Below are 26896 nucleotides of genomic sequence, written 5' to 3' on the forward strand. Positions count from 1 at the left end.
ATGAACAAATCTGCTCACAAATTTGATAACTTAGATGAAACTGGCTAATTATTTGAAAGACACAATCTATCAAGACTCATATAAGGAGAAATATATAATCTGAAAATACAATTTACAAATGATAACTCATGTATATATTAAAGAAATTGACTATATAATCTGAATAGGCCTATATATATTAAAGAAATTGAATGAACAATTAATAACCTTTTAAAACAGAAAGTACCAGGCCCAGATGGTTTCACTGGTGAATTTTACCATTTAGGGAAGAGATTATAATAATTCTCTACAACCTCTTGCAGAAAATAGAACCAGACGGAACACTTTCTAGCTCATTCCATGAAGCTAGCATTAGCCTAATACCAAAGTCAAATATATTAAAAGAAAGGAAAACTACAGAAAATAGTTGCAAAAATCGTCAACATTTGAAAATAGTTGCAAAAGTCCTCAACAAAATATTAGCAAGTCAAATTCAACAATGTTACAAAAATTATACAGCACAACTAAGTGGTATTTATTCCTGGTACACAAGGCTGATTTAATATTCAAAAACTAACTTAATCCATCACACAGCGACATGCTTAAGAAGAAAAACCATATGATCATTGTCAATAGATGCAGAAAAATCATTTGATAAAATCCAATATCCATTCATGATAAGAGCTCTTGTCAAATTAGGAAAAGAGAGAAATTTGATCAATTTGATAAAAAATCTACAAAAATCTATAGCTAATATCATACTTATGCTGAGAAATTAGATGATTTCGCTCTAAGACTGAGAATGAGGCAAGAATGTCCCGTCTGACCACTCCTTTTTGACATCACACTGGAGCTCCCAGCTAATGCAATAAGGTAAGACAAGAAAGAAAAGGCATACAACAGGCACATGAAAAGATGCTCAACATCGCTAATTATTAGAGAAATGCAAATCAAAACTAAGAGACATCACCTCACACCAGTCCAAATGGCTATCATCAAAAAAAAATCCACAAACAATAAATGCTGGAAAGGGTGTGAAGAGAAGGAAACCCTCCTACAGTGTTGGTGGGAATGTAAATTGGTACAGCCACTATGGAGAACAGTATGGAGGTTCCTTAAAAAACTAAAAATACAGCTACTACATGACTCTGCAATCCCAGTCCTGGGCATACACCTGGAGAAAACCATAATTCAAAAAGATACATGCATTCCAGTGTTCACTGCAGCACTGTTTACAATAGCCAAGACATGGAAACAACCTAAATATCCATTGACAAAGGAATGGATAAACAAGATGTGATACACATATACAATGGAATAATAACTCAGCCATTGAAAAGAATGAAATAATACCACTTGCACCAACATGGATAGACCTAGAGTAAGAGTAAGACCTTGTCTTACTAAGTGAAGCCAGACAGAGAAGGAGAAATATATGACATCTCTTACAGGCAGAATCTAAAAAGAAATGATACAAATTAACTTACTTACTAATCAAAGCTATGGTTTTTCCAGTAGTCGTGTATAGATGTGAGAGTTGGACTAAAGAAAGCTGAACGCTGAAGAATTGATGCTTTTGAACTGTGGTGTTGGAGAAGACTCTTGAGAGTCCCTTGGACTGCAAGGAGAACAAAGCAATCCAATGGAGAAAGAATAGCTTTTTCAACAAATGGTGCTGGAACAACTGGACAACTCATGCAAAAAAAAAAAAAAGCATCCAGACACTGTCCTTATACCTTACACAAAAATAAACTCAAAATGGATCATAGAACTAAGTGTAAAACACAGAACTCTAAAACTCCTGGAAATTCCCTGGCTTCCAGTATCCCAGCATGTGAACCCCAGCTCTTCACAGTCAGCCTCTAGCCAGTTTTGCTCTCTGCTCTGGCCCTTTGCCCCATAGCCCCCAGCTCCTGGGGCCCTCTACTCTGGCCCGCACACCTCTGCTGGCAACAGATCCATGGCCGAAAGCAGGGAATTTGACATGACAGGTGACAAATAGAACACTAGAATGTGGCTGGTCAGGGTTCCTTGATATCTGTCACTGCAATGGGCTAAGGCCCCTGAAAGAAGTGAAGTTGGAAAACTGTGGATTTCCAAAAATCAAGGAAGGACCAACGCGTCATTTACTTTGAATGAGGATCTTGCAAATACTTACGATATTGGCAGAAAAATATCTTCAGTCGGTGCTCCTAGAGAACATGCATTTATCTTGCAAAGTGTTGGAGGACAGACATTAACAGGGTTTACTCAGAGCTCATCAGATAAGCTTTCACTGGAAGGAATAGTGGTACAAAGAGCCGAACGCTGACCTGCTGCCAGTGAAAACCACCGGCGATTAAAGAGATTACAAATGGAAGAATCTTCCAATCCTGTAAGGCTACCACAGCACCTGGACAAAGTTTTGACAACCAATTACAAACCTGTTGCTAATCATCAATACAATATAGAATATACAAGGAAAAAGAAAGAAGATGGAAAACAAGTTTGAACTGATAAACAACACATTTTAGACATGCTGGTTTTGGCTTTTGAGAAACATCAATATTATAATCTTAAGGACTTGGTGGACATCACAAAACAGCCTGTGTTGTGCCTGAAGGAAATCTTAAAAGAAATTGGTATTCAAAATGTAAAAGGGATCCACAAAAACACATAGGAGCTGAAACCAGAGTACAGATATTCTCAAGGAGAAGAAAAGAGTGATTAAGAAGACTCAAGCCCAACTGCTAACAGAACAACTAAAGGGTGATGCACTAAGCAAACGACCTTGATATGTGAATCCTTGAGCACCATCTGTGTTAGATGGAAAATGGTACTTTAATTTCTCTAGGTAAATTTTTTAAACAATGATTCTTGTAAAGTTGCTTAAGTGATTTTTGAGGAAAAAGAACACATTTATTTATAAACTTAACTTGTATTAAGTCAAATTATTCATGATGGGGTTAGCAGCTGGGGGTTGAAGAAGGGTTTTATTTTTAAATATTAACTTTAAAAATGTAAAATTAGGAAATGTTTTCTAAATGAGGACTGCCCGTCCTTGTTTCTCTCTGAGGAGTTGAGGTAATACACATTCAAAGTGAGTGGCACAGCAGGAAAAAGGCAGTCAACTACAGAAACTCTCAAGAGTTTCTTATTCTGAAACAAAACAAAACAAAAAAAACCTCCTAGAAAATAACATGAAAAAGTCTACTTGACCTTGGGTTTGGCAGTGGATTTTTAGGCAGCGATCTAAAAGCACAATCCACGAAAGAAACAAATTGTGAAGTTGGACTTAATTAAAATTAAAAACTTCTGCTCTGAGAAGGATGCTGTTAAGTTAATCAAAAGACAAGCCACAGACTGGGAGAAAATATTTGCAAAACACATCTCTGGTAAAGGACTGGTATTCAGTATATAAAAAGAACACTTAAAACAACAATCAGAAAACAATCCAATTAAGAAATTGGCTAAAGATGGAAACAGACACCTCACCAAAGAAGATATATAGATTACAAATAAGCATATGATCTCAACAGCAAATGTCATTAGGGAAATGCAAATTAAGCCACTGAGCTAGCACTGCACTCTACTAGAATTGCTAAAATACAAAACACTGACAATACTAAATGCTGACAAGGATGTAAGGGCAACAGGAATCTCATTCAGTGCAGGTGGGAATGCAAAATAGCATAGGCAACCTGAAAGAAAGTTTGGCAATGTCTTACAAAGTTGAAACAGTCTTACCACACAATCCAGTGGGGCGTCCCTGGTGGCTCAGACAGTAAAGAATCTGCCTGCAATGCAGGAGACCAAGGTTCGATCCCTGGGTCAGGAAGATCCCCTGAAAAAGGGAATGGCTATCCACTCCAGTATTCTTGCCTGGAGGAGCCTATGGATAGAGGAGCCTGGTGGGCTACAGTCCATAGGCTTGCAAAGAGTCGGACACAACTGAGCAAGTAACACTTTCACACAACCCAGGAACCACACTTCTAGGTTTGCCCAAAATTGTTGAAACTTATATTCAAACAAAACCTGCATATTAATGTTTATAGCAGCTTTATTCATGATTGCCAAAAATGAGAAGCAACTAAAGTATCATTTAATAGGTGAATGGATAAACAAATTGTGGTCCCTCCATACAGTGGAATATTATTTAGCAGTAAAAAGAAATAAGCTATAAAGCCACACAAAGACATGGAGGAACTTTTAAGTGCACATTGCTAAGTGAAAGAGGCCAGTCTGAAAAAGCTACCTACTGCATGATTTCAATTGTACGACATTCTGGAAAAGACAAAACTGTGGAGACAATTAATTAAAAGATAAGTGGTTGCCAAGGGCTGGGGGAAAGAGAGTATATGGGAACTGTTTCTGCTAAATGTTCCTATAAACCTAAAACTGCTCTAAAACATAGTCTATTAACTACAAAAAATTTTATAAAATATTCACCGATTTAAAAGCAACACTGAACTGCACGTAGTTCAACATGGACCTTCAAGCCCTGGCTCTATATCCTCTATACTACTCCCCTTCCCTCTTGTCTCTGTACCTTCCTTCATGCCATATCTTCTGCGCTTCTTCAGTCCACCTTTTCCTCAATGCCTGCTCATTTGTTAAGACTCAGCTCAGGCCGCAAATTCTTTGTGTTCCCATAATAAATTATTACGTCTATCAAATTACAGTTTTCTGATCATGTGATTGTTTAACTTACTAAATTGTTAACTCCTTGAGGGCAAGGGCTATGTCTTATTCATCTCTGTATCTCCAGTACCTAATATATTTTATAGTAGGTGCTCAGTACAATGTTTGTTGAATGAATAAATGAATGACTATAGGAAAAGGTAAACTTGGGATGTGAACAAAGATTCCTCTGACTCCTAGTTCATTGTACTTTTTACTGAATCATAGTCAGTCATGCTAAGTATACCAATAACAAAATCAAAAATTGCCCATCAATTTACACAGTTATTTTGCAGCCTAAATAAGTGAAAGTGATGTGCTCATTGTAGGTTCTCAATAAATGTTAATTGAATTTCACTTATTCTTTGGCTATATAGGTAGTAGGCTCCCCACTTTCATGCTTCCCTCACTTTATATAGAGAGTTATATCAGACAACTGGACATAGCCAACATTTCTTCAGTGATAAGCAATAAAGAGGAAAGTAAGGATAATGGCTGGCAGATGGGGATTGGAAATTTTTATTAAGAAAAAAAAAAAAAAAGAAAAACAACCTTCAACATAGTCTGTATCTTCAAATCTTGTAACCTTAAGAGTTTACCTCATGTTCTATCTCACACCATAAGAATTGTAAACAGAGAGAATGTCCAAATACGTGTGGGAAGTTCAACACATTTGAAGAAGATGGAAGCCATTAGCTTCAAAGAAGAGTGAGAATTTTGAATGAGAACCACATGGAATGCCCATGTTCAGAGCCCAAATTTCAGTTCCAACATCTGCTCTAAGCATGACAAAAAGGCAAGAAAAGGTAGAGCTGTGCAAGTTGCTTCCCACCCCACCCCATCACATCCCAATCTCTAAAGTATTTCCGACGTGAGAAGGCTTACATTTTTCACCCAAGGATTTCCTCTCTAGCCCTTGCAGCAGGGGCTCATGCCTGGGGCCTCAGGCTCCACAAACATGACTTAAGTTATGATCAACTGTGAAACTTTTCTGGCTCAGTTCTGGTTTGGTTTGGGAAAGACTTGAAAATATTGTCAAAAATATGAAAATATTACTGTAGTTAGGAAACACAAAAACAGTACCACTAACTGCTGACATTTCAGACTCTTAATGGTCTCTCAAGTTCCATGAAGTATAGGTTCCTTCATGTCACCAGAGATGTTCCCAAAGTGACAAGCATGTGTTCTTGCTAAAGAAATATTTTGCAACGTCAAGTCTTGGGTCACTTTAGTGGTTAGGATGAAAAAGCCAGGCCTAAGAGCAAGAGTCTCTGAAGAGAATTAGAAAGATGAATGGAATGAACTGTGTTCTAGTGCAGTGATTTTTACACTACAGTTCCAGGCAGTGCCAGGTTCTGTGTGATATTAACAGATGTCCTCAGAAAAAGGATTTTTGGACAAAAAGAGTTAGGGAAACCTAGGATTAAGGAAAAATAAACAGGTTTCTTCACTGAAGAGTTCTTACATCTTTTAATACACAAATGAGAAGTGTGACTCTCCAAAATGGGATATGCATTACAGCATTTGGCCACAGAACTTTTTCTGAAAATACCTATCTCTTGTTGAATTAATGTTCTGGATTATAGTGTTTGGTAAATACTAAGGTTGTGGAAAAAGCTTGAGCTTTGTTATTCTTTCAGAACTGGGTTGGAATTTTAGTTCTCATTCACTACCAGTGTGACCTTGAGCAAGTTGCTCCACTTTTGAAATTTTTCATTTATGAAAACTGGGACTACCTCAAAAAAATGTAAGGAGGATTAAGTGAGATAATGCACAGTACTTAGCACAATGCCTGGAACATATAGGTACTCAAGAAATAGCAGCTATAATCATCACATTCATTTCTCATCACCATTATTATCTAGCCACATCTGTGTCTGACAGGCCTGCCAAAACAGCTTCAAACTAGGTCTTGCCTGAGGACTCAAATGGCTGTATTTCTGACTGCTTTAGGAACTGAGTATAAGAAAAGAACTGGACTAGTTGTCTGGAGATATAGCTCTATGACTTATTAGCTGTCTGACCTTGGGCAAAGCACTTCACCTGTCTGCATTTCTCTCTCCTTCTGCCAAATATAGGCAAGGACTAGGTGACCTCTTACTCTAAAATTTTGTGAGCCTCAGTTCTAAAATGCTGTATAAGAGATTTATAAATTTACTGCTGAAGAAATCTGTGATACAGGTTAAATCCAATTATAAAGGATAGTCCTGTATAACAAAGCTATTTTTATGATCCAGCAGATGGCTGGCAGAAACAGTGCTTTGCCAATCTGGTTACAATGAACTCTGTATAGTGAATAATTCTGTCTAACAATTGCTTACTCTGGTCCTTGACCCCATAATCGTCACTCTGTAACGTTGCTCTAATCAACCAAAGAACTTGATTATGTGTTGTTTTCATTGTAGACATACAGAAGGGAGCTGAGTTAAGCTAAGCTATAGAATTTCTAGCTAAGGCGTTTATGTCCAATTTCATTATTTTAGAGTTGAGGAAATAGGACAGGAGAGGTTAAGTAACTTGTCAGGGGTCACACAGTCAGCAAGTAGCAGAGCTTTGAATGGGTGTTTGGACTAAATGATTCATCATCTGAGAACTTAGACATTTCACTGCAAAATCTCACCCAGACCATACATAAAAATGTCAAATGAAACCAGAAATGGTTATTATAGTAACTCTACTGCTTATGCTTCCCAACCCAACCAAGTAAGATGTGCATTTGTCATTACCCTTTATCCCTGCGTTCAAGCCCTCTTCATAGGATGGTCCCTCTAACTGAACGGTGCATGTTGACACAACTTAAAGCATGATAACCTTTGCTGCAGAACTTCAATTAAAGGTTTTTTTTTTTTTAATGTCTAAGTACATTACACCTCTAGGTCCTTTTAGATACATGCACAGTTCCTTTCACAGAGGCCTCTAATAGTCAAATACTATTTTTTTTTTGAAGCCATGTGGCCTTTGTAAAAATTTTAAGCTAGGTTAACAGAGAAATCTTACTATGAATATAAAGGTTACCCTTTATGCTCTTGCTTTTCTCTACTTATATCCTCTCTCATGAATATATTTATTTCCAGGGCTTCAACCCTTATGGAGAATCATACTTTCTAAGTCACAGATCATGTCTCCAACTATCTTGTGACATTGCCTCTTGAATACATTTCTTGATTCCTGAAACCTACTTGCTTCAGATTGAATTCATCTTCTAAGTTATGCTAAGTTATAACTTCTATGCTAAGTCACTTCAGTCATGTCCGACTCTTTGCAACCTCATGGACTGGGGACATGACATAAATCATCAGAGCTATCCTAGCCTCCTGTGGGCAGATCAATCCCATCAATAGCACAGATGGTTATTCCCAGAAGTAATTTTCTCAGTCTTGCTAAGGGTGTGTGGGTGGTCCCCTGTTCCCCTTCACTGGGGAAGAATGCAGCCACCACAGTTGACCAGGTAAACCACAGAGAGCAGTTACATTGAGAACAACACCTATGCGACATGACTCTCAACCAGATCCCAGAATAGTCCAAGATGGCTACCTATTGTGCTGCTGTGCTTATGGTGTCTTCAAGTGGGCCTTAGAAAGCATCACTATGAACAAAGCTAGTGGAGGTGATGGAATTCCGGTTGAGCTATTTCAAATCCTGAAAGATGATGCTGTGAAAGTGCTGCACTCGATATGCCAGCAAATTGGGAAAACTCAGCAGTGGCCACAGGACTGGAAAAGGTCGGTTTTCATTGAATCCCAAAGAAAGGCAATGCCAAAGAATGCTCAAACTACCACACAATTGCACTCATCTCACATGCTAGTAAAGTACTGCTCAAAATTCTCCAAGCCAGGCTTCAGCAATACGTGAACCGTGAACTTCCAGATGTTCAAGCTGGTTTTAGAAAAGGCAGAGGAACCAGAGATCAAATTGCCAATATCCGCTGAATCATCGAAAAAGCAAGAGAGTTCCAGAAAAACATCTATTTCTGCTTTATTGACTATGCCAAAGCCTTTGACTGTGTGCATCACAATAAACTATGGAAAATTCTGAAAGAGATGGGAATACCAGACCATCTGACCTGTCTCTTGAGAAACCTGTATGCAGGTCAGGAAGCAACAGTTAGAACTGGACATGGAAAAACAGACTGGTTCTAAATAGGAAAAGGAGTACGTCAAGGCTGTATATTGTCACCCTGCTTATTTAACTTATATGCAGAGTACATCATGAGAAATGCTGGGCTGGAAGAAACACAAGCTGGAATCAAGATTGCTGGGAGTAATATCAATAACCTCAGATATGCAGATGACACTATCCTTATGGCAGAAAGTGAAGAAGAACTAAAGAGCCTCTTGATGAAAGTTAAAGAGGAGAGTGAAAAAGTTGACTTAAAGCTCAACGTTCAGAAAACTAAGATCATGGCATCTGGTCCCATCACTTCATGGGAAATAGATGGGGAAACAGTGGAAACAGTGTCAGACTTTATTTTTTGGGGCTCCAAAATCACTGCTGATGGTGATTGCAGCCATGGAATTAAAAGACACTTGCTCCTTGGAAGGAAGGTTATGGCCAACCTAGATAGCAGATTTAAAAGCAGAGACATTACTTTGCCAAAAAAAGTCCGTCTAATCAAAGCTATGGTTTTTCCAGTGGTCATGTATGGATGTGAGAGTTGGACTGTGAAGAAAGCTGAGCACCGAAGAATTGATGCTTTTGAACTATGGTGTTGGAGAAGACTCTTGAGAGTCCCTTGGACTGCAAGGAGAGCCGATCAATCCATCCTAAAGGAGATCGATCCTGGGTGTTCATTGGAAGGACTGATGTTGAAGCTGAAACTCCAATACTTTGGCCACCTCATGCGAAGAGTTGACTCATTGGAAAAGACCCTGATGCTGGGTAGGATTGGGGGCAGGAGGAGAAGGGGACGACAGAGGATGAGATGGTTGGATGGCATCACTGACTCGATGGACATAGGTTTGGGTAGACTCCGGGAGTTGGTGATGGACAGGGGGGCCTGGCGTGCTGCAATTCATGGGGTTGCAAAGAGTCGGACACGACTGAGTGACTGAACTGAAGTGAACTGAATCAGAGACAGAGTTCAACTGAGTCACATTGGATTCTTATAATAAGAAAAACTGGGGACTTCCAATGCTCAGTTTGTGTACACTCTGATCATTTATGTTAGAACCTGTCTAGGATGAAAGTGTTGCTCAATATTTTAATTTAGGAAGGGCTAACCCAATTTTATTTTTTCCCAAGAAGTGTATACCTATCTGCCTGCATCAGAGGTTATCCATCAATGTGGTAAATGTTAGCTTCCTTTTCTGTTTTCAGTATTGCCACCCCCATCTTGCACGCCACGTTCTATACATTGTATTCTGCAGAACTTTGTTCCAGGAAATACTTTTTCCTTTGCAAGAATATTGGATACGTAACAGTAAACCACAGAACTGCATTCAAGCCCCAGTTCTACCACTTACTAAGTGTTGTTTGACACTGAGAAAATTGCTTTATCTCCCTGGCTGTATCCTCAAAATGAGGATACTACTACTTGCTTTAGAGAGTTGTAAGGATAATAAAAGATAATATAAAAATATATGCAAGATATTCCTTAGGCGCTCAAGAAATATAAGTTCTCTGCAAAATTTCATAAGCATATAAATTGAACCCATCCCCAAACCAAGCAAACAGAAAGCTCAAATAACTAAGACCTTTAATCTAATAAGAATTGATGTTCAGAATGACAATACTAAGGCATAGCAACATTCTGAAATGGTCTTGAAGGATATAGCTTCCTGTAGAAAATTTTTTTCTTTTCAGTTAATTTTCAATTATATTCAACTCATAAGTGTTGTTTGAACACAAGATGTTTAACACTACATTTGTACTACATGAAACAGGCAATGTAAGACGTGGGCACCTTGTCATATCTTTTCAATCAACTGTCTTGGGTTTTCTAGCTATAGAATTATTTCTGTAAAAATTATGATAGTCTGTATAATTGTTCAATAGTTAACATTTCTTATTTCAGTTTCTTGCCTCATTGCATTGGCTAGCACTTCAAGAATAATGTTGAAGGAAACTCCCTGGTGGTCTCGTGGTTAGGATTCCATGGTTCCACTGCAGGGAACCCAGGTTCAATACCTGGTTGGGGAACTAAGATCCTGCAAGCTGTGTGGTGCAGCCAGATTAAAAAAAAATTAAAAAAGAGAACTAAAAAAATAATGTTGAACATCAGCAGTTATAATGAGTATCTTTGAGTTGATTTGATTTTGGCAAGAAAGCCTCTAATATATTTGCCATTAAGTACTATGCTATTTCCCCAATGACTCAGAAGTAAAGAATCTGCCTGCAACGCAGGCGATGCAGGAGACGTGGGTTAGAACCCAGGGTTGGGAAGATCCCTTGGAGGAAGGCATGGCCACCCAGTCCAGTATTCTTGCCTGGAGAACCCTATGGATAGAGGAGCATGGCGGTGTACAGTCCATAGGGATGCAAAGAGTCGGACATGACTGAATCGACTGAGCACGCACTAATGCATGCACTATGCTATTTATTAGGCCAAGAAATTATTTATTGTATTAAATAATACTCTTTTATTTTATTCCTAGTTTACTCAAAATTATCAGCAAAAGGTATTAAATTTTTATCTAATGCTATCTGAGCTGATCATCGTTTTGAGTTGATAATGTAAAGTGATATTAAGAGATTTTGTACTGTTGAACTATCTATGCTCTCCTAGGACAAATCCTACTTCATCATGACAAGTTATACTTTATTTTGCAGGATTTGATTTGGCAGTAGTTTACTTAGGATTTTTAATGTGAGACATCTTTAGTTTACATTTGGTACTGTGTTTTAGAAGGATTTGTTATCAAAGTTATACCAGTTTCATTAAATGTGTTGAGAAGTATTCCTTCTCCTTTTTCACTTTGTAGGTTTATAGATCACAACATCTAGACCCATTACTTCATGGCAAATAGATGGGGAAAAAGTGGAAACAGTGACAGATTTTATTTTCTTGGGCTCCAAAATCACTCTGGATGGTGACTGCAGCCATGAAATTAAAAGATGCTTGCTCCCTGGAAGGAAAGCTATGATAAACTTAGACATTGTATTAAAAAGCAGAGACATTACTTTGCTGACAAAGGTTCATATAGTCAAAGCTACAGTTTTTCCAGTGGTCATGTATGGATGTCAGAGTTAGACCATAAAAGAAGGCTGAGCACTGAAGAACTGATGCTTTCGAACTGTGGTATTGGAGAAGACTCTTGAGAGTCCCTTGGACAGCAAGGAGATCCAACTAGTCAATCCTAAAGGAAATCAATCCTGAATATTTATTGGAAGGACTTTCACAAAAGCTGAAGCTCCAATACTTTGGCCACCTGATGGGAAGAGCTGACTCATTGGAAAAAACCCTGATGTTGGGAAAGATTGAAGGCATGAGGAGAAGGGGACGACAGAGGATGAGATGGTTGGATGGCATCACAAACTCAATGGACATGAATTTGAGCTAACTCCAGGAGATGGTGAAGGACAGGGAAACCTGGTGTGCTGCAGTTCATGGGGTCAAAATGAGTCGGTCGTGACTTAGTGACTGAACAACAACAATAACATGGGAAATATTTGTTTTCTAATATCTTGATTTAGCCCTAACTCCTTTTTCCCCCTAGGATGTCTTTTGGTGGTTTTTCTCCCTGGTGGAAAAAAAAAATGTACAAGAGCCTTCATTTAAAACATTTTCAGCTAGTCCTGTTTTGTAGCACTTCCTTGAGGACAACTGATGCACAGTCTCAGTTTTTTGTAAGAGTTTATGCAGCCATGCTACCTTAGGAAAAAGTCCACTGTTCTCTTCTTATTTGTTTTCTGTGTATTTTCATCTAAGGTACCAATGTCATTGCCTCCAGAAGGAAGGATGAGAGATGAGGTGTGGAGGGAGGAAGGGGATGGATGGGCTCAAGGAGCATGAAGAATGAAGTCTGGGAGGTTTGCCCTGAAAAGATTTGCTTTATGGTGGTTACATGCTTAAATTGATCTTTGGAAGAGTATTAGCTGCCAGTCAAAGCAACTACTGTAGGAGCTAGAGAAAGAAATATAATTTCAGTGTGTATCACCATCAATTAATATTACAGAACTATTGGCATATCTTCACTTTTTAACATACAACTGTAACTGAAACATGGCAGAAAGCAAAGAGGAACTGAAGAGCCTCTGGAAGAAAGTGAAAGAGGAGAGTGAAAAAGCTGGCTTAAAACTTAAATTCAAAAAACTAAGATCATGGCATCCTGTCCCATCATTTCATGGCAAATAGATGGGGAAACAATGGAAACAGTGACAGACATTATTTTCTTGGGATCCAAAATCACTGCAGATGGTGACTGCAGCCATGAAATTAAAAGATGCTTTGTCCTTGGAGGAAAAGCTATGACCAACCTGGTGGTGGTTTAGTCCCTAAGTTGTGTCTGCCTCTTTCGACCCCATGTACTGTAGCCTGCCAGGCTCCTCTGTCCATGGGATTTTCCAGGCAAGAATACTGGAGTGGATTATCATTTCCTTGTCCAGGGGATCTTCCCGACACAGGAGTCGAACCCAGGTCTCCTGCATTGCAGGCAGATTCTTTACTGACTGAGCTATGAGGGAGGCCCAATGACCAACCTAGACAGCAATTAAAAAGCAAGGACATTACTTTTCCAACAAAGGTCTGTCTAGTCAAAGCTATGGTTTTTCCTGTAATCATGTATGGATGTGAGAGATGGACCATAAAGAAAGCTGAATGCTGAAGAATTGATGCTTTTGAACTGTGGTGTTGGAGAAGATTCTTGAGAGTCCCTTGGACTGCAAGGAGATCAAGCCAGTCAACTGAAAAGGAAATCAGTCCTGAATACTCATTGGAAGACTGATGCTGAAGCTGAAGCTCCAATACTTTGGTCCCCTGATGCAAAGAACTGACTCTTTGGAAAAGACCCTGATGCTGGGAAAGACTGAAGGCAGGAGGAGAAGGGGACGATAGAGGATGAGATGGTTGGATTGCATCGCCGACTCAATGGACATGAGTTTGAGTAAACTTTGGGGGTTGGTGATGGACAGGGAAGCCCAGTGTGCTGAAGTCCCTGGGGTTGGAAAGAGTCAGATATGACTGAGTGACGGAACTGAACTGTAACTGAAACGGACGTCTTATGGGAATGCAGTGATTAAACTTACAGATACTGAACTCAGATGATAAGTATCTTATATTTCCTTGTGATGCTGTTTGTGGAAAAATCTTTGCTTTTTTTCTAGGAAATGCACTCTTTGGATCTTTTTCCCTTAGGATGCTCACTTTCTGCATGGATACAAACAGAAGAGGGAGCACACTAGAACATGTGGGCTGTGATTATAAGGCCTGGTTATAGGTTTTCAGAGAGTGCAGGATATCATAACTTTCAGTTATTCCTAATAATTTTTAACGTCAGTGCTCGGGAACTGCCCTACATCTAGAACAGGAATAACCTGGAAAACCCAACCTCCTGGGCAAGTTTGGATTGCTTCAAACTGCATCTTTCTAATTGGTCCACTCTTTTTCTCTACCTTTCCTTCTCTAGCAATGTTCCCACTTGCCTAATTTGCTGAGAGCATCTGGGTCAGTAACTTTCACTAGGCACTTAAGTTTATTTCCTCTGAGCTCCAGGACTGTTATAAAATGCTTGCTGAAATCTAGGCTGTGATTCAGTGGGGTCTGATACAGAGCCTAGATTTAGCATCTGGAAAAGTCCAAGTTTCACCCTTTTATACACAAATATGTCATACTATAACAACTGGACAGAAGTGTCTATGCTCTGTGAGGACTGTTTCTTCTGGCCTAGTGGTTGCCCCTTCTGCATTTGAGGAATAAGTCTAACAAAAAACCAGCAACAAATTAGATTTGCCTTTTTATAGAAATTCATAAAAAGTTGAACACGTTATTTAAGAAAACTATTTTTAAACAAAGCCCTTCCCTCCACATTATCCCAAAAGTCTACTGCTGGCTCTTCCCATTCCAATGAATGAGGTCATGCTTTATGGGAGACATCTGCTTCTGAGGATATTACTGCCCTGAGCACAGAACATGACTTCATTAGAGGGAACAGTGGACCAGAGAGATTCAACAGGAGACTTACATATGTGAAAGCAAAAATAAAGAGCCAATTAAGATTCTTCTCAAGTCTCTAGCCTTCAGGATAGACTGAAGATCTGGTGATTTCACTCTCATATGACTTTCTTTTGCTTTAAAATAATGAACTACGCATGAAAACTTCCAGAAAACTGTAACTCATAGCAACACCACCTGTATTTATAAATAGAAAAGCTGTCTTCTCTCAAAGGATTGGATGGATTACATTCTGAGTAGAGACCAGGTGTTTGAAACTTTGGGGTTGCTACTGAATGCACACCCACGGGGAGTAAGCTCTGTTTCAAAGAAGCATTGTTTGAAACAGTGTGGCAGATGTATACAATGTCATCTTTCAGTTCTTAAGAGCAAATTCAGAACATTAGCAGGGATTTTGGGTTTCCAGGAAGATGATTTCCAGAGCAGTTTTATAGGATTTTTGACATATGTTGTTTATAATCTCAATTTTTAAAATGAGCAAGTCCAGTAAATCTGTTACCTACTAACCAAACTCTGGTCTAGTTTCATCTGTTCCCATTTTATTTGATACTGTGAAGAAGTTTCAATAGATAGCTAAATATTTCAGGGTTATTCATAATCTTATATTCCTATTGAATAAGACTTTTCAAAGAAAACTCTTAAAATCACTAGCATTTTAAAAGGCAAGAATTGCTAGTTTAATTTACTAGACTTTGCTTGTAAGGACTCATGATGTAGCTAGAATCACAGAAGTGGAAGAGAATGATAAGAGATCATGTAGCTAGGTCCCCTTTGACCTAGGAGGGGTAAGAATTTGAAACATTATGGATGGCTAGTTTGCAATCTGTTGCTATAATCTGCTTTAACCCTGAATTCCACCCAGGGTCAAGAAATTCTTCCTGGCATATATGGAAGTTTCTCTTGCTATCATATACACTGTCCATTGTTCAGTTCATTTCACAAACAGAGAACAACTTGTCTGAGTCTTCAAAATAACCCACGGTGGAATAAAAAATAGCCATGAAATGTCCCCTTTTCTTTGGTCTCATATACTCCAGTTCCTTTCTTCTCTATCCAAAGGTCCAATTTTCTATCCTTTTAGTCATATGGATTTCTCTTTTCCAGAATCTCTTTAATTTAACAACCATTTCCAGACTGTCTGCCATATGCAAGGTACGGGGTTGTTTCAGACAAAGTGGATCTCTTAACTGGCTGTATCTGAAGAATTGTCTGGAGAGAATTTTAAAAATCTAGGCCTTATCTCAGATCTACTAAATAAAATCTGGGGTTAGAGTGAGGGAATCTGTACTTAAACAGCAAGCTGTAGATGATTCTTATGTAGTTAGCCTGGCACCAGTCCAAGGATTAGAATTTAAGAACAAGGGTTTTAAAGGTTAGCACAATAGGGTCATCTAGTGGGGTGCTCATGGTACAGATATGACAATAACAGAAATGCTTACAGAGAACAGCAGATGAGTAAGAAAACTGCCACTCCCTTTCCATATCATTTTATAAAGTGAATTTGGAATTATTTTTTCACTTACTCTTCACATTAACTGTGGGTGGGTGGGTGGTAGTATGTCCATTTTACAAAGAATGCAACAGAAGCTCAAGGAAGAGAAGATCACTTATCTAGTATCCCACAGCCAGTGGCAGAATTAAGACACAAACTCAGGTTATTTGATTCCAAATTGTTCGTTTTTGCTATCTGTTGAAACTTCACAGTAGTCTTGGAAAACAATAGATATTGGACTTAAAGGAGGGAAAATGATAGTTCAATAGTAAACAAACATTCAGTGGTGGCAATATGATAAAATCACACAAAGTCTGATATCACATCAGCATTACATTAGAGGCCTTTAATATATGAAATCCATTCCTGTACAAAATGTCTTTTGTCCCTCCAATGAGGGGCAGAAGATGAACCAGGCTCAAGAATTACTAAACATCTGCCCAGTGGCAAACACCCATAAAAAACCTATATTTCCTGGTACTGTGTTTGTGTGTGCTCAGTCATGTCTGACTCTTTGTGACTGCATGGACTGTAGCCCGCGAGGCTCCTCTGTCCATGGGGTTTTCCAGGCAAGCATACTGGATTGGGTTGCCATCTCTTCCTCCAAGGGATCTTTCTGACTCAGGGATCGAACCCGTGTCTCCTTTGTATCCTGCATTGGCAAGCAGGTTCTTTACCACTGAGCTACCTGGGAAGCCTGGTACTCTACCTAAAAGCATAAAGCAGCCCAGTTAGGTTATTCCTTCCTCTGTAGGTATGAGGAGAGTTCACCAGTGCTGGTTGTTCAGGAAATAGGCAAGGGAAAACACTCTTTGTCATATAGTTTTGGCATTCCTGGTCTTCTATCTAATGACACAGAGTGGGTCATGGAAGCAACTTCGACTCCCACAGGTCGCACCAGCAGAGATTAAGCAGAAGCTAAAATAGAGCCAGATCATGAAGACGACCAGAGTAGCACTGTAAGGCTTTAGAAAATGAAATTGTTGTTTAAATTATAGCTTACAAAAGTAGGCCAAATTGAACACACCAGATCTGCTACCTGATTAAATAGAAGATTTAAATTAAATAGGACCAAGAGCTTTCTCATATAATAAAATAACTCATCATCCCCCAAACCATAAAATTCACAAGGTGAATGAGAAGAGAAAATCAACTGATGTGATACTAGATGTACAAACTGAGTTTCAAAGAGGCAGAGGAAGCAGAGATCAAATTGCCAACATTTGGTGAATCATGTAGAAAGCAAGGAAGTTCCAGAAAAACAGCTACTTCTGCTTCATTGACTATGTCAAAGCCTTTGACTATGTGGATCACAACGAACTATGGAAAATCCATAAAGAGATGGGAATACCACACTACCTTACCTGTCTCATGAAAAACCTGTATGTGGGTCAAGAAGCAACAGTTAGAACAGGACATGGAATAACTGACTAGTTGAATATTGGGAAAGGTGTATGACAAGACTGTATATTGTCACCATGCTTATTTAACTTATATGCAGAATACATCATGGGAAATGCCAGGCTGGAATTCACAAGCTGGAATCAAGATTGCCAGGAGAAGTATCAACAACCTCAGATACACAGGAGATACCATTCTAATGGCAGAAAGTGAAGAGGAACTAAAGAGCCTCTTGATGAGGGTGAAAGAGGAGTATGAAAAAGCTGGCTTGAAACTCAACATTAAAAAAGTAAGACCATGGCATCTGGTCCCATCAGTTCAGTTAAGTCGCTCAGTCGTGTCCGACTCTTTGTGACCCCATGAATTGCAGCACGCCAGGCCTCCCTGTCCATCACCAACTCCCGGAGTCTACCCAAACCCATGTCCATCGAGTCAGTGATGCCATCCAGCCATCTCATCCTCTGTCGTCCCCTTCTCCTCCTGCCCCCAATCCTTCCCAGCATTAGGGTCTTTTTCAATGAGTCAACTCTCCGCATGAGGTGGCCAAAATATTGGAGTTTCAGCTTCAATGAACACCCAGGACTGATCTCCTTTAGGATGGACTGGTTGGATCTCCTTGCAGTCCAAGGGACTCTCAAGAGTCTTCTCCAACACCACAGTTCAAAAGCATCAATTCTTCGGCACTCAGCTTTCTTCACAGTCCAACTCTCATATCCATACATGACTACTGGAAAAACCATAGCCTTGACTAGACGGACCTTTGTTGGCAGAGTAATGTCTGGTCCCATCACTTCATGGCAAATAGATGAGGAATAATTGGAAGTTGTGACAGATTTTCTTGGGCTCCAGAATCACTGGGGATGGTGACTGCAGCTATGAAATTAAGAGACTTCTGGCTCCTTGGAAGAAAATGTATGACAAACCTAGACAGCATATTAAAAAGTAGAGACATCACTTTACTGACAAAGGTTCATATAATCAAAGCTATGGTTTTTCCAGTAGTTATGTACAGATGTGAGAGTTGGACTGAAAAGAAAGCTGAGCAGTGAAGAACTGATGCTTTTGAATTGTGGTGTTGGAGAAGACTCTTGAGAATCCCTTGGACTGCAAGGAGATACAACCAGTCAATACTAAAGGAAATCAGTCCTGAATATTCACTGGAAGGACTGATGCTGAAGCTGAAGCTCTAATAATTTTACTACCTGATGTGAAGAACTGACTCATTGGAAAAGATCCTGATGCTGGGAAAAGACTGAAGGCAAAAGAAGAAGGAGTCAGCAGAGGATGAGATGATTAGATAGCATCACCAATTCAATGGACATGAATGTGAGCAAACTCCAGGAGATAGTGGAGGACAGAGGAGGCTGGAGGACTGCAGTCCATGATGTTGCAGAGTTGGACATGACTTAGCGAGTGAAAAAAACAATATAATATAATAAGGTTTCAGTACTTAATTCAAAATGGTAAATTGTTAATATGTGTAGATTGTGGTAAGTTACACACACACACACTAATATCCAGAGCAACCTCTAAGAAAATTATGTTAAGCAACATACAACATACTAAAACCTGTATAAGTAAAACTATGAGATTCTAAAATGTGCAAAATATCCATAGAAAGAAAAAAAGAAACAGAGGAAACAAAAATAAATTGTAAATAAATAGCATACTCAAATCCTAACATATCAACAATTAACTTAAAATAGAGAAGGTCTAAATATGTCAATTAAAAGACAGATGCAGGCAGAGTGGGCTAAAAATGACCATGACCTAATTATACTCAGTTAACAAATAATTCAAACACAATGACATAGATTAAAAGGATGAAGAGAGACATATCATGGTAATATTAATCAAAAAAGGAGGAATGGCTAAATTATTATGAGTTAAAGCAGACTTTAGAAAAAAAATTCCCAGAGACAGGAAGAGACAACATATAATGATAAAAAAATATATATGCAAGAAGACATAGCAATCCTAAATGTGTATGCACCAAACTATAGTGTTTCAAAATACCTGAAACAAAAACAGAATTGAAAAGACAGAGAGAAAAATTCAAATTATACTTAGGGACTTTAATACCTGACTCCCAGCAATAGATAGACCTACTAGCCAGATAATTAGCAAAGATATAGAAGAACTGGGCACTAGAATCATCCATCAAGGTCTAATTTCCAATTATGTAACATACTCCCCCCCACAACAGTGGAATACACAATCTTTTCCCCTAGTTCCTTGGAACATTCACAAAGACATTTCATATCCTGGGTCAAAAAACAAACTTCAACAAATCTAGAAGTATTGAAAGAATACAGAGTGTGTTCTCAGAGTAAGAGAATATCAGATTAGAAAGAGGAATAAAAGAAAATATGAAAATGTAGTAACATTCACAAACTAAAAACCACACTTCAAACAACCCATGAGTAAGACAAGTCTCAAACGAAACAAAAAAAGCTCACACAGGATGGAATGAAAATGAAAACACAACATCTAAAAATTTATGGGATGCATCCTTGGCTTGTTCCTGATCTTCGAGGAAATGCCTTCAGCTTTCACCATTGAGTACAATGTTTGCTGTGGATTTGTCATATATATTCTTTATTCTTTTTTTTTTTTACTATTCATTTTCATTTATTTATTTATTTTGCTGCGCTGGGTCTTTGTTGCAGTACTTCAATCTTTGTTGCAGCATGTGGGATATTTAGTTGTGGAATACAAAATCTTAGTTACAGCATGTGGGATCCAGTTTCCTGAGGGGGAATTGAACCTGGGCCCCCTGCACTGGAAGCACAGACTCCTAGTCACTGGATCACCAGGGAAGTTCCTATGGCCTTTATTATGTTGATGTATGTTCTCTTATAAAGGGGCTTCCCTGGTGGCTCAGTGGTAAAGAATCTGCCTGCCAAGCAGGAGATGCAGGTTGGATCCCTGGGTTGAAAAGATCCCCTGGAGAAGGAAGTGGTAACCCACTCCAGTATTCTTGTCTGAGAAATCCCATGGACAGAGGAGCCTCACAGGCTACAGTACATGAGGTTGCAAAGAGTTGGACACAACTTAGTGACTAAACAACAACAATGTTCCCTCTAAAACACTTTTTTGAGAGTTCTTATGATAAATGGATGTTAGATTTTGTCAAAAGGTTTTTCTGCATCTATTGAAATGATCATGATTTTTATTCTTCAACTTGTTAGTGTCCTGTATCACATTGATTGGTTTGTAGTTACTGAACCATTTTAGCATCCCTGGGATAAATTCAATTGATTATGGTGTATGATACTTTAAACATACTGCTGAATTCAGTTTGCTAGTGTTCTTTTGGATTTTTGCATCTATGTTCAACAGTGATACTGGAGTGTAATTTTCTTTTTTGTGATATCTTTGTCTGAGTTTGGTATCAGGGTTATGCTGGCCTTGTAGAGTGAGTTTAGAAGCATTCTTTCATTGTAATACCTTGGAATAGTTTGAGAGGGACAGGTGTTAATTCTTTGCTAAATGCTTAGTAGAATTCACCTGTGCAGCCATCTGATCCTAAACCCTTGTTTTTGGGAAGTTGTTTTATTATTGATTCAATTTCATTACTGGTAATTTACATGTTTTCTGTTTTTTCCTCATTCAGCCTTGGGAGATTGTACATTTCCAGCAATTTGTTCATTTCTTCTAGGTTCATTTTATTGATGTGTAACTGTTTGTAGTAACCTCTTATGATCCTTTGCATTCCTATGATGTTGGTTGTAACTCCTTTTTCATTTCTGATTGTACTGATTTGGGCACTTTCTTTTTTTCTTGATGAATCTGAATAAGGGTTTATCAATTTTGTTTATTGTTTCAAACAATCAATTTTTATTTTCATTGCTCTTTTATATTTCTTTTTTAGTTTCTATTTCTGTTCTGACCCTTATGATTTGTTTCCTTCTACTAACTTTGGGTTTTCTTTGTTCTTTTTAAATTCCTTTAGGTATAAAGTTAGGCTATTTGAGATTTTCTTGTTTCCTGAGGTATGCTTGTATCACTATGAATTTACCTCTTAGAACTGCTTTTACTGGGTCACATAGCTGTTGGACTGTTGTGCTTTCATTTTTATTTGGCTCCAAATATACTGTTTTCTTTTTTGATTTCTTCAGTGATCCATTGGTTGTTTAGTAGCACATTGTTTAGGTTCCAAGTGTTTGTGTTTTTAGTAGTTTTTTCTTGTAGCTGATTTCTAGTCTCATAGTGTTGTGGTGGGAAAAGATGCTTGATATGATTTCAGTTTTCTTAAATTTACTGGGACTTGTTTTGTATCATGTGATCTATCCTGGAGAATGTTCCATATACACTTGAAAAGAATGTGTATTCTGCTGTTTTCATATATATATATAGCTATTAATTCCATTGGTATAATGTGTCATTTAAGGCCAGCATTTCCTTATCTATTTTGTTTGGATATCTGCCCAGTGATGTCACAGGTGTATTAAAGTCCCTTACTATCATTGTATTACTGTCAATTCTCCCTTTATGTCTGTTAATATTTACTTTCTGTATTTAGGTGCTCCTATGTTGGGTGCATGTATATTTACAATTGCTATATCTTCTTGGATTGATCCCTTGATCACTACGTAAGCTTTCTGTCTCCTGATATAGTATTTGTTGTAAAGTCTATTTTGTCTGATATCAATATTGCTACCCTGGCTTTCTTTTCATTGCTACTTGCATGAAGTACCTTTTCTCATCTTCTCACTTTAAGTCTCTGTGTGTCTTTTGCTCTTCAGAGTCTCTTTTAGAGATAGCATATGAGTAGGTCTTGTTTGTACATCCATTTAGCCACTCTAATGTGTTTGATTGCAGCATTTAGTTCATTTAAAGTAATTGATAGATATATACTAATTGCCATTTTGTTAATAGTTTTGGGGTTGTTTTTGGAGCTGTTTTATTCTGTTTTCTTCTTTTGCTGTCTTCCCTTTTAATTAGATGACTATTTTAAGTATTTGGATTCCTTCCTTTTGTGTGTGTCTATCATAGATATTTGATTTGCGGTTATCATGAGGTTTATATAGCAACCTATATGTATAGGTGATTTAAAATTTTTTATTGGAATATAGTTAATTTTCAGTGCTCTGTTAGTTTCAGGTATACAGGAAAGTGAATTGGTTATATATATGCATATATCCATTTTTTTAGATCCTTTTCCCATATAGGCCATTACAGAGTATTGAGCAGAGTTCCCTGTGCTATATGGCAGGTCCTTATTAGTAATCTATTTTATATACCGTAATGTATATATGTCAATCCCAATCTCCAAATTTATCCCTTCCCACTTTATCTCCTGGTAACTACAAGTTTGTTTTCTACATCTGTGACTCTATTTCTGTTTGGTAAGTAAGTTTATTTGTAACCTTTTATTTAGACTCCACATACAAGCAATATTTATATGATATTTGTCTTTTTCTGTCTGACTTCACTAAGTATGACAATCTCTAGGTCCATCCATATTGCTACAAATGGCATTATTTTGTTCATTTTTATGGCAGAGTAATATTCCATTGTATATATGTTCCACGTCTTTATGCAGTCCCTGCTGATGGACATTTAGGTTACTTCCATGTCCTAGCTATTATAAACAGTGCTGCAATGAACATTGGAGTGTATGTATCTTTTTTAATTGTATTTTTTCTCTGATATGTGATTAAGTTGCTGATCTCAAGTTCAAATACTTTTTTTACTCTTCTCATCTCTGTTTATTGTTTTTGACATCACATTTTACATCTTTTTGTTTTGTATATTCTGTAGCTACATATTGGGGATATAGATAATTTTACTACTTTTGTCCTATAACCTTCTTAGTGGCTTCATACATGGTTGATTCAGTACTTTACTGTATATATGCTTTTACTCATGAGATTTTTACTCTTGTAATCTTAATATTTCTAGTTATAGTCTTTTATTTATCAATTAAAGAAGTCCCTTTAACATTTCTTATAAAGATGGTTTGGTTGCTGCTGAAGTCTTTTAGCTTTTGCTTATCTATAAAGCTTTTTGATCTCTCCATCAAATCTGAATGAAAGCCTTGCCAGAGTATTCTTGGTTGTAGGTTTTTACTTTCATCACTTTAAATATGTTGTGCTACCCCCTTGTGGTCTGCTGAAAAGTTAGCTGTTAGCCTAATGGGAGTTCTCTTGTATGTAACTTTTTTGCTTTCCCCTTGTTGTTTTCTTCAATATTCTCCCTTTAATTTCGGCCACTTTAATTACAATGTGTCTTCATGTGAACCTCTTTGGGTTCTTCCTATATGGGACTTTCTGTGTTTCTTGGATGTGTGTTTCCTTTCCCAGGTTAGGGAAGTTTTCAGTTAATATTTCTTCAGATATGTTCTCTGTCCCTTTCTCTCTCTTCTCCTTCTGCTGTTGCTGCTGCTAAGTCGCTTTAGTTGTGTCCGACTCTGTGCGACCCCAAAGACGGCAGCCCACCAGGCTCCTTCGTCCCTGGGATTCTCCAGGCAAGAATACTGGAGTGGGTTGCCATTTCCTTCTCCAGTGCATGAAAGGGAAAAGTGAAAGTGAAGTCGCTCAGTCCTGTCTAACACTTCGCGACCCCATGGGCTGTAGCCTACCAGGCTCCTCCGTCCATGGGGTTTCCCAGGCAAGAGTACTGGAGTGGGGTGCCATTGCCTTCTCCGCTTCTCCTTCTGGAACCCTTATAATGAGAATGTTAGTATGCTTGATGTTGTACCAGAGGTCTCTTAATCTGTCCGTAGTATTTTTTCTGTTCAGCTTCTGTGATTTCCACTACTCTGTGTTCCAGGTCTCTGATCTGTTCCTCTGTATCATCTAATCTAATGTTGATTCCTCCAAGTTTATTCTTCATTTCCATTATTGTAGCCTTCATCTCTGTTTGGTCCTTCTTTATACATTATAAGTATGTTAACACCTTCAACTTGCTGTATTCATTCAGTTTTCTCCTGAATTCTTTAAACATCTTTACAATCATTACCTTGAACACATTATTGCATATATTGCTTATCTCTAGTTCACTTTGGAGAAGGAAATGGCAACCCACTCCAGTATTTTTGCCTGGAGAATCCCATGGACAGAGGAGCCTGGTGGGCTACAGTCCATGGGGTCACAAAGAGTTGGACATGACTGAGTGATTAAACCACCACTTCACTTAGTACTTCTTTTGGGATTTTATCTTGCTCCTTCTTTTGGAACATATCCCTCTGTTGCTTCATTTAGTCTAGTTTGCTGTTTTTATTTCTATGTATTCAGTATGTTGATTACATTTCTCAGCCTTGGAGAAATGGCCTTGTGTAGATGTCCTTTGTATCCCAGCAGTGTACCCCTCCTCTGTTCACCAGAACTATCTGCTCTGGGGGCATTTCCTATGTGGGCTGCATGGGTCCTTCTTTTGTGGTGGGCTGACTACTGTGGGTGTCTGGTAGATGTGGCTGGCATCCAGTCCCTGACTTCTGCAGAGGCTGCTGGTAGCTTGGGTTATGAGGTGGCTGGCTGTGGAGCCCTGTGGGTTCTGTAGTTAGTACTGGCCCATCAGTGGGTAGAACCTGGATCTGGGGTGGGTAGTTGTGGAGCTAGGGGTCTCAGATGTAGTGCCAGCCTGCTGGTGGGTGGGGCTGGTTCCTGACAGGGCAGCTTGTGTGGTCTGAGGTATCCTAAAGTGAGTAGTGGCCACTTTTATTCAACATAGTATTGGAAGTCCTAGTCAAAGCATTTAGAAAAGCAAAAGAAATAAAAGGAATCCAATTAGAAATGGAGAAGAAAAACTGTCAATATTTGAAGATGACATAATACTATACACAGAAAATCCTACAGACACCATCAAAAACTACTAGAACTTATCAATTAATTCAGTAAAGTTGCACAATACAAAATATACAGAAATCTGTCATTTCTGTACATTAACGATGAACCATTAAAAGGTGAATGAAGAAACACTTCAAATATGACAAGAATACACAGAAATGTAATTGAATTTTGCAGTCAATGTAATTGATATTGTATCCTGAGACTTTGCTGAACTCATATATTAGCCCTAAGATTTTTTTGGTAGATAACCTGGGATTTTCTAAATAATTATATCATCTTCAAATAGAAATAGTTTAATTCCTTCTTTCTAATCAGTATGCCTTTTTGGCAAGGGAAAAAAACTTTTTTTTTTGAATAAGAATGGTGAGAATATATATATATATATATATATATATATATATTCTTATCTTGTTCTAATTTAGGAGGCAAACATTCATCCATAAAGCCATATTAGCTATGGGTTTTTTGGTGGATGTTTTTGATCAATTTGAGGAAGCTCCCTAGAGGGAGCTTCCTTGTTTGCGGAAGGTTTGAATCATGAATGTATGTTGGATTTTGTCAAGTGTTTTCTTCTGTGTCAATTGATACGATCATATAATTTTTCTTCTTTAGCTTGTTGGTATGTGGGGCTAAATTTACTGCTTTCCAAATGCTGAACCAGCCTTAAAGACTGGAACAAATCCCACTTAGTCATGATGCTTTGCTGTTTTGTACATCATAGCATTCAATTTGCTAATATTTTGTTGAGGATATTTCCATTTAATCTGATAAGAGATTTAGTTTTCCTTTTTACTGCTGTTTTGTCTGATTTTGGTATCAGGGTGATCCTGGTCTCATAAACTAAGTTGGGAGATCTTCCTGTCTCTCCTATTTTCTGAAAGAGGTTGTGTAAAATTGGTGCGAATTCTTAAAACATGTGATAGAGTTATTCAGTGAAACCGTCTGGGCTTGGAGATTTCTTGATGGGGAGATCTTAATTACATTGAGCTCTATGTATTTTTTAAGTTTCCTTTGAGACTCTCTCTTAGACCTGTCAATTATTTTGAGGCATCCTATTTAATTTCTAAGTGTTTGGAGAGTTCTTTTTGTTTTTTTTCTTTCCCCGTTATTGATTTCCAGTTTGATTCCATTATGACCAGAGAACATATTCTACTATTACAATTTTCTTATTATATTTGATGAGGCTTGTTCCATGGCCTAGGATCAGTTTTTATCTTGAAAAGTGTTCCATGGGTGTTTAAAAAAATGTGTACTTGGTGGTGTTGGGAGGAGTGTTCTATATATGTCAATTAGATTTTTTTGGGTTCATTGTGTTATTCAGTTCTTCTATATCCTTGTTGATTCTCCATCCAGTAGTCTTATCAATTGTTGCAAGATGTTAAGTCCCCAACTATATTTGTGGATTTTTCTATTTCTTCTTTGCTTCATGTACTTTAAGGCTCTGTAGTTCAGTGTACACAT

General features: G+C 38.1%; 1 protein-coding gene and 1 pseudogene across 6 annotated transcripts in view; one reads left to right on the top strand and one right to left on the bottom strand.

The window, feature by feature from the left end:
• Window positions 1–26896, bottom strand: part of EDA (ectodysplasin A) — a 361402-nt gene that overhangs the window by 30727 nt on the left and 303779 nt on the right. The gene's annotated exons all lie outside the window — the stretch shown is intronic.
• On the top strand, window positions 1940–2689 carry LOC145535807 (general transcription factor IIF subunit 2 pseudogene; annotated as a pseudogene).

This window comes from Giraffa tippelskirchi, chromosome X, assembly GCF_054371585.1.
Source record: "Giraffa tippelskirchi isolate mGirTip1 chromosome X, T2T-mGirTip1v1.2.pri, whole genome shotgun sequence".
In the NCBI taxonomy this organism is placed as follows: domain Eukaryota; kingdom Metazoa; phylum Chordata; class Mammalia; order Artiodactyla; family Giraffidae; genus Giraffa; species Giraffa tippelskirchi.